This window comes from Loxodonta africana, chromosome 9, assembly GCF_030014295.1.
Source record: "Loxodonta africana isolate mLoxAfr1 chromosome 9, mLoxAfr1.hap2, whole genome shotgun sequence".
Classification (NCBI taxonomy): domain Eukaryota; kingdom Metazoa; phylum Chordata; class Mammalia; order Proboscidea; family Elephantidae; genus Loxodonta; species Loxodonta africana.
This window is the reverse complement of record NC_087350.1, coordinates 64,316,612-64,324,980: the sequence shown is the minus strand read 5'-3', so window position 1 is coordinate 64,324,980 and position 8,369 is coordinate 64,316,612.

Genomic DNA, 8,369 nt, shown 5'->3' with positions numbered 1-8,369 from the left:
TTCATTCATTTAACAATTATTTGTTGAGCTTTTACTATGTGTAAACTAGATGCAGTACTATGCTAGATGCTGGGTGTTGGAGAAATATAATTAAAAACAAAATCTGTTCCCAACCTGGAAAACCTCCCCATAAAGGTGGAAGAGGGGAAGAAAAAAAAAAGTTTATTATTGAATAAGCATTAAACTAGAATATGATGTATCACAGGCAATCCATCAAGGAGACTGCAAAGACAGAAAAAAAAAATCTGACCCTTTAGATACCCAGGTAGATGTTACCCATTTCATCAAATAAAAGGACTTGATAGCACTGTTTGTCACACATTAAAAAAAAAAAAAACCGTTGCTGTCCAGTCAATTCCAACTCATAGTGACCCTATAGGACAGAGTAGAACTGCCCCATAGAGTTTCCAAGGAGTGTTGGTGGTGGTGGATTCGAACTACTGACCTTTTGGTTAGCAGCCGTAACACTTAACTACTATGCCACCAGGGTTTTCTTGTTACACACAGTTCATTCTAAATTCACCCGGTAATTGCAGTGGCCATGTAAGTTTGCTAATTGCTTTATCAAAAGAAGTAATAAAATTTTTCATATTTGTATGACAGCCAGAGAGTTACAGTTTGGAGCCAGATGCCTAACTTAAACTCCCATGAAGACGGGAGATAGGGACACTGTCTTCAATTCAACTGGAATTGAATGGTTCCTGATTTCAATCTTGTTCTCCCATTATCCATGATTTTAGTGTGTGTTAGCTTCTCAGAGCCTGTTTTCTCCATTGTAATATCAGAATTTAGCTACTTAAAAAGGTATAGAAGGAAAAGGATAGATGCACATAATTGGGCATCCAAAAAAGCATCTTGTTGACATTCATTCCATTATTAGAAGAAGTGAATGAGGTAAGATGCAGGGAAGGGTGATGTGCAGTAACAGCAGAAAAGTTTCTGAGTAGGCAGCTCAATGAAAATAGGCAATTGCAAAACTCAATATAATTGTACAAAGGAACACCTTTAAAAGAAGAGAGACAAGTTCAGTTTTGTCGGTGGGTTAGGAGTACTGGCTGCAATAAGGCATGATGTAAATAGTCTGTGTTTTCTTTGGAGTGGTGGTCACATAACTTTGTATACATTTATAAAAATGTTATCAATGTGTACACCTAAACTGTGTGCATTGTATGTATGTGTCTCAGTTATCTAGTGCTGCTATAACAGAAATACCACAAGTGGATGGCTTTAACAAATATAAATTTATTCTCTCACAGTTTAGGAGACTCAAAGTCAGAATTCAGGGTGCCAGCTCCATGGGAAGGCTTTCTTTCTCTGTAGACTCTGGGGAAAGGTCCTCATCACCAATCTTCTCGTGTTCTAGAAGCTTCTGAAGGAGGGACCCTAGGTCCAAATGACAAGCTCCCCTCCTGGCTCTCCTTTCTTTTTGGTAATAAAGATCCTTTCCTCTCTGCTTGCTTCAAGATATAATCAAATCCTATAGATGCTGTCCTGTCTAATTAAATAACTGCCTCTAATCCTGTCTCCTTAACATCATAGGTTAGGATTTACAAAGCATAGATAATTACATCAGATCACAAAATGAGACAACCACTTAATACTGGGAATCATGGTCTAGCCAAGTTGACTCACATTTATGGGGGACACAATTCAATGCATAACACTATGTACATTAAATCTCTACAAACTTGGTTTAATTTAATCAAGAAAAAAGGAGAGGGTATATATCAACAAGTATAAAAAAATCTGGAATGAAATTTAAAAAATAATAGGCTGAGAATAATCGAACCCTTGAAAAATATCAACTTCTTCAAAGTATCAAAAGCTAAAGAAACATAATTGGCACACCTAGAAGTTAATAGACCATATATTAAATAACACCGGATTTTAACGTCTATCTCTAACACCTAGAAGAGAGGATCCCTCAAATATTCCATTATGCTCATTTCAGTTAAAGGATAGAGGCCAGATAAATTTCTGACACCTGGAAGAAAGCTCAATTTCAAATGAAATCCATAAAACATCTTTCCAGAGCAGGCCAAGAAAGAATAAATATGTCCTTGTTCGATTTTCTCCTTCCAAATAGAAACATCCACTGATGAATAGAAGGAAAGGAATAAAAATAACCGATAGTCCAGGAGCCAGAAGAAAAGAAATGTATTCCTTTGGTTGTCTATGTTTATAGGTGTCTTTTCTGGAAACAAAGACCCATGGCACTCAGCTGGGCTCCTGCAGAACTCAGTGTCGCCTCAGTGCATAACTAACTGTTGGCTGCGCTTGTAGCATTCCACTGTGCTGCAGGGGGCTTGTCGCCCTGATAGTAACACAAACAGGAATTAATTTCCTCCCAGGAGGCTACAAGTCCGAATTCAGGGTGCTGGCTCTAGGGGAAGGCTTACTTTCTCTGTTGGCTCTGCAGTAAATCATTGTCTGTTCCGAGCTTCTGTTCTTGGGCCATCTTCACGTGGCTTGGCATCTCTCTCTTCTCCCATTTCTGCTTTTTCACTTGCCTATTAAATCTCTTTTATATCTCAAAAAAGATTCATTTATACTAATCCTGTGTCATTAACATAACTGACGCTAAAAAATGGCCACACCACGTGGAACACAACTCAGCACAGGATTGCAGAAATTTGGTAAGACTGAAAGGAGTCTTGACCACAGAACGGTAATTTTGTAACCTATTTTAGACAGGCTGCTGGAACTAGACAGACATCCTGCACGTTGTTCTCATAGCGGGGTCGGCCCACCGTGCAAGAGGCGCTCAGTCCTCATCAAGGGTTGAAAATGTGCAAAAGGGTGAAAGTCCTCCATAGACGGATTCCCCGGAAGAAGAGAACTGTTTTCCTTTGGTTGTCTATGCCTAGTGATCTCTTTTCTGGAAAGAAAGACCCATGGCACTGGGCGGAGCTTGTGCAGGAGTGTGTGTCTCCAAGGAGCTTAACTAACTGTTGGCTAGACTTGCGGTTTTCCGCAGTGTTGCGGGGAGCTTGTCGCCCTAACGGCGAGATGCTGCCACGGGTCCTTGCAGTGTGAGTGCAGAGCGCAGAGTCTGGTCAGCCTCCGCATCAGAAGGCAATGGGTCCTTGGAAGAGGTGAGCCAAAGGCGCAGATGCTGCTGCAGCGCCGCCTAACCGAGGCCCGGAGGGCGGCGGGCCCGCGGGCGGGAGCTGCGCAGAGAGCGTGGCGTGCAGCGTGGCGACCGCCCAGTGCAGGACGGCGACCGCCCAGTGCAGGACTGCCCCCGCGTGCGCCAGCTGCCAGGTGAGCCAGGCGCGTTGCGCAGGCCGCGGGCTGGGTGCAGCCGGCGGGCCCTGGCAGGAAGGCGCCGCCCGGAGCGCGCAGCTCGCCCAGGGCCACGGCCAGAGCGCCCGTGTGGGTGAAGAGCCCCGACAACGGCCGCGGCACGGGAGCGCGCGCTTCTGGCGACAAGTGTCTGCGGTGCTTTGGGGAGTTGCGTCCAGCCTTCCAGCTCTCCTCGCGGAGCCCCAAGCCGGCGGATTCCCTCGAGCCGGGGCCTTGGGCCGCGCGTCCCGAGGGCGCTGCGTGGTGTCTGCGGAACCTGCCGAGGACAAGTAGTGGAAGGTGTCACTGTGGCTGCATGCACGTCCGCTGCGGACTCATTTCCCACCTTGCGGCCGCCCTCACCCACCCCATGCTCCCGCCAAATCCTCATCCCACGCACTTCTGGCGGCAGCTTCCTGGCTCTCGTCGGAAGCTCTACGGAGCCGGATGCCCTCCTCTCAGCCCCTTAGGGCATCAGCGCGTCTCCCTAGGGTCTGGGGTTCCCTCTAGGCCCGCGCTCTGGGAGACAGCGGCTCACACCCCGCACCTGCTCCCCCCAACACCCGCCCACCCTCGTGCTGCAAATGCAAGCCCAGTAATCTGCCTCTTCTGCAGTGGCAGTCGACTCTACTGGACTCAGACTCCATCCTCAGCCTTTCCCCAGTTGGCGGTGGTCGGCCCTTTCCCTCATTTTCACGGTCTGCATTTCTGTTCTGTTGATTGCCAGGGGAGCCATGGGGCCTCTGCCACTTGTGCCTGTCCTCCTTGACCACCTCACTCGGCCTGGGGATAGCTGTGGGTGGAGAGGGACAAAAGAGTGAGCGGTCCTTGCCCGGTCTCTGGGACATTCCTGGAGAGTGGTGTAGATAAGATTTCAAAGGGCACCAGAAGCCAAGCCTGGCCCCGGGCCTTCTAGTTGCCTCTAGCCTCCAATCACGGCTGCTGTAGTGCCCCTTTTGTGACAACTCTTGATATGCCTGAGAAACCTGTCAGTCTGCCCCATACACTCCTTCAGGTCCAGACCCTGAAGGATGACTCCGCTGGCAGAGTCACTGCCCAGAGGGATCTGGCCTTACCCTTAGTCTGCTCCCCATCCCCAGGGTTGGTGGAAATCCAGAACAGGCTTCCTCTGGACCCTCCTGCTCTACAGGTGCACTTCAATCTCTTGTCTTTCTCAAAAGCATGCAGTCACCTCCCCCTCTCAACCTCCACAAAGAAGAATCAGGAACCCCTGACTCAGCTCCTCTGAGAGCCACCCTGGGTCTTGAAGGAGCCCGTCTTTCTCCTTCCTTCATAGGATCCCCGCTGGTCTCCCTTCTCTTCAAAGGTCGGGGTTCCCTTGGAGCACATGGCTTCATATTCCATGTGAGAGAATCCTCACCTGTCTGAGGTCTGATTGCCAGGGCTCGTGCCGCTTGCAGCCCCTTCCACTCCAACCTGAGCTGCCACCAGTCCTCAGTCCTGAGGAGCTGAGTGAAGAGTGACCTGGTGGGCAAAGAGATTGGCTTATATAAGGCCCTGGGGACCTCTGCTGGGTCCTAAATGATTGTTTAGTCCAATTAAAGGAGTCCTAGTTGGACATGTTGTCAGGAGGGATGAGTCCCTGGAGAAGGACATCATGCTTGGCAGAGTACAGGGTCAGCGGAAAAGAGGAAGACCCTCAACAAGGTGGATTGACACAGTGGCTGCAACAATGAGCTCAAGCATAACAGCGATTGTAAGCATGGCACAGGACCCGGCAATATTTCATTCTGTTGTGCATAGGGTTGCTATGAGTCGGAACCGACTCGATGGCACCTAACAACAACAAGTAAGTTGACGGAACCCTGGTGGTGTAGTGGTTAAGAGCTACAGCTGCTAACTAAGAGGTCGGCAGTTCAAATCTGCCAGGCGCTCCTTGTAAACTCTATGGGGCAGTTCTACTCTGTCCTATAGGGTCACTATGAGTCGGAATTGACTCAACAGCAGTGGGTTTGGTTTTTTTTTTTGTTTTAGTAAGTTGACTGGAAACCCTGGTGATGTAGTGGTTAGGTGCTACAGCTGCTAACCAAGAGGTCGGCAGTTCAAATCCACCAGGTACTCCTTGGAAGCTCTATCGGGCAGTTCTACTCTGTCCTGTAGGGTTGCTGTAAGTCAGAATCGACTAGATGGCAGTGGGTTTGGTTTTTGGTTTTGGTTTTGGTTTAGTACGTTGATTGGTTTCATCATCACACTTTAGAGAGGTTTATGATTGCATCCTTAAGGTGACGTCTTGATTACCTTGTGCTGTGATAACAGAAATACCACCAGTGGGTGGCTTTCACAAACAGAAGTTTATTTTCTCCTAGGTCAGGAGGCTAGAAGTCTGAATTTAGGATACCTGCTCTAGGGGAAGGCTTACTCTCTCTGTCGGATCTGGAGAAAATCCTTGTGTCTTCTGAGCTTCTGTTCCTGGGCCATCTTCATGTACCTTGGCATCTCTCTCTTCTCCCATCTCTGCTTCTTTCACTTGCTTATTTAATCTCTTTTAGATCTCAAAAGAGGTTAACTCACATTAATCCTGTGTCATTAACATAACCGACACTGATGAGTCTCATTAACATGACAAAGAAAACCCATTCCCTAATGTGATTAATCACAGGGCATACCCAAAATTCAAACCCACTGCTGCTATGAGTTGGAATCGACTCAGGGGCACCGGGTTTGGGTGGGCTGTCCAGTCGATTCCAACTCATAGTGACCCTGTAGGACAGAGTAGAACTACCCCATAGAGTTTCCAAGGAGTGCCTGGTAGATTCAAACTGCCAACCTCTTGGTTAGCAGGCACAGCTCTTAACCACTACACCACCAGGACTTCCATTCACAGGCTATAGAGGTTAGTATTTATAACACTAGCTTTGGCGGGACACAATTCAACCCATAACAGGTGATGCTGGCAGACCTCTCAGTGTGAGGACCTGTCTACCTAACTTTCAAGATTTCTCTCTCTGTCTTTCTGTCTCTCCTTCCTCCGGTCTCTGTTGTGCATGTCATTCAGTATTTCTTTCTGGTGTGAGAGTCCTAAATTTTGAGGTGCTTGGTGGTGAGGACTGCCAGCCCAGACTCGGAATCAATAACTTACTGCTCTTGTTACTTTAAAACATTTAGACAATACTGACTATATGATGGACTGCCAGAGAATGCACAAATCTGCCTTGGAACGCTCCTTAGAAGCAAGGATGCCGAGACTCCAGTACATTGGACAAGTTATCAGGAGGGACCCGTCCCTGGAGAAGGACGTCATGCTTGGTACAGTAGAGCGTTGGCGAAAACGAGTTGGGTTGACAGTGGCAGCCACAATGGGCTTCAACACAGGAATGATCGTGAGAATGGCACAGGCCTGGGCAGTGTTGTCTTCTGTTGTACATAGGGTTGCTGTGAGTCAGAACTGAATGAATGGCACCTGACAACAGCAACAAGGACAATCCGTAAACAGACTGAATCTAGCATCTAAGAAAATGCTTTCTTGGCAACAGAGCTAAGAAAGAATGTTGTCAACTTGTTCCCAAGGAATCTTGATACAGAGTCTCTAACCTCTCTGTTCCCAGAAACAAATGCCTTGCACTTGTCTTGTACCTACCCTGTAAAGCTCCTGTAGTCAGGGAGCGGTAGCTAATCAACAAAGGTCACTTGTCAGACCAGGTAGTAACTAATCAACAAAGACTCTTTCAACCAATCATGTAAACCCATCTGCTCCATGTTCACAAATCAGAGAAGATCCCCTGCCTCCAGATAGCTGGTCCTGGACTACCTTAGCTCACCAAACACTTACCAGAATGTTACATTGTTGGTTCCTGGTTTAACCATAGAAATAGTGCCTCGATGCCCCTAACTCCTTGTAGTGTGTTGAATTTCAGTTTGAGAGATCAGTGCCTGCCTCCCCAGCTCGAGCTGTCTTTCCTTTCAAAATCCCCCTGGATTTTATTTTAAACAGAGCATGCTTCCTTACTCTAGGACGCTAGAAAAGGCTGAGGGTGATCAACTCTGTGCCTTTGCCTGTCTTGAGACTTTTTCTTTTCCACTACCATGAACTTTTCTTCGTAATTCCATATCCACTGTCAGTTATTCACCCACGCTCTCTGGCGACTGCTAGGGGAACCATCAGGGCTTCTCTGCTGCTAGTGCCTGGCTTCCTTGGCCACCTCACTCTGCCTGGAAATAGCTGTGGGTGGAGAGAGGGACAAAAGTGAAGGGTCCTTTCCCATTCTCCTCTCCGGGACTTTGTTGGAGAGTGGTGTAGATAAAGTTCCAAATGGCACTAGAAGCCAAGCCTGGCCCCACCCCCAGAATGCTGGGGCCCACTAGCTGCCTCTAGCCTCCAAACACAGCTGCCGAGTGCCCCCTTTTCCATGACTCTTGATATGCCTGAGAAGCCTGGAAGTGTCCCCCAAACACTCCTTTAGGTCCAGACCTGGAGGATGGCTCAGGTGACTGGGGCACTGTCCAGAGGGATCTGGCCTTACCCTTAGTCCCCTCCCCACCCCCAGGGTTGGTGGAAATGCCAACCTGGCATCCTCTGAACCCTCCCTGTTCTACCGGACTGCACTCCAATGTTCTGTGTTTTCCAAATGCAGGCAGCCATTGCCCACTGTCACCCTCCACGAAGAATCAGGAAACCTACCCCCTCTCCTCCGAGAGCCACCCTGGGTCTTGAAGGAGCCCATCTTTCTCCTTCCTTTATAGGATCCTCGCTGGTCTTCCTTCTCTTCAAACGTTGGGGTTCCCTTGGAGCACATGCTTTCATACTCCATGTGGGATAATCCTCGCCTGTCTGAGGTCTGATTGCTAGGGCTCGTGCCACTTGCAGCCCCTTCTACTCCAACCATGTCTCCCACCTGAGCCACCACCTGCCTGCAGTCTGAGGAGCTGAGTGAAGAGCGACCTGGTGGGCAGTGAGACTGGCTTATATACGGCCCAGGGGACCCCTGCTGGATCCTAAATGATTGTTTACTCCAATGAAGGAGTCCTAGTAGGTTTATTGGTTTCATCATCACACTTAAAGAAGTTTAGGATTGCATCCATAAGGTGATGTCTTGATTATCTTCCACTGCGTTAACAGAAATACC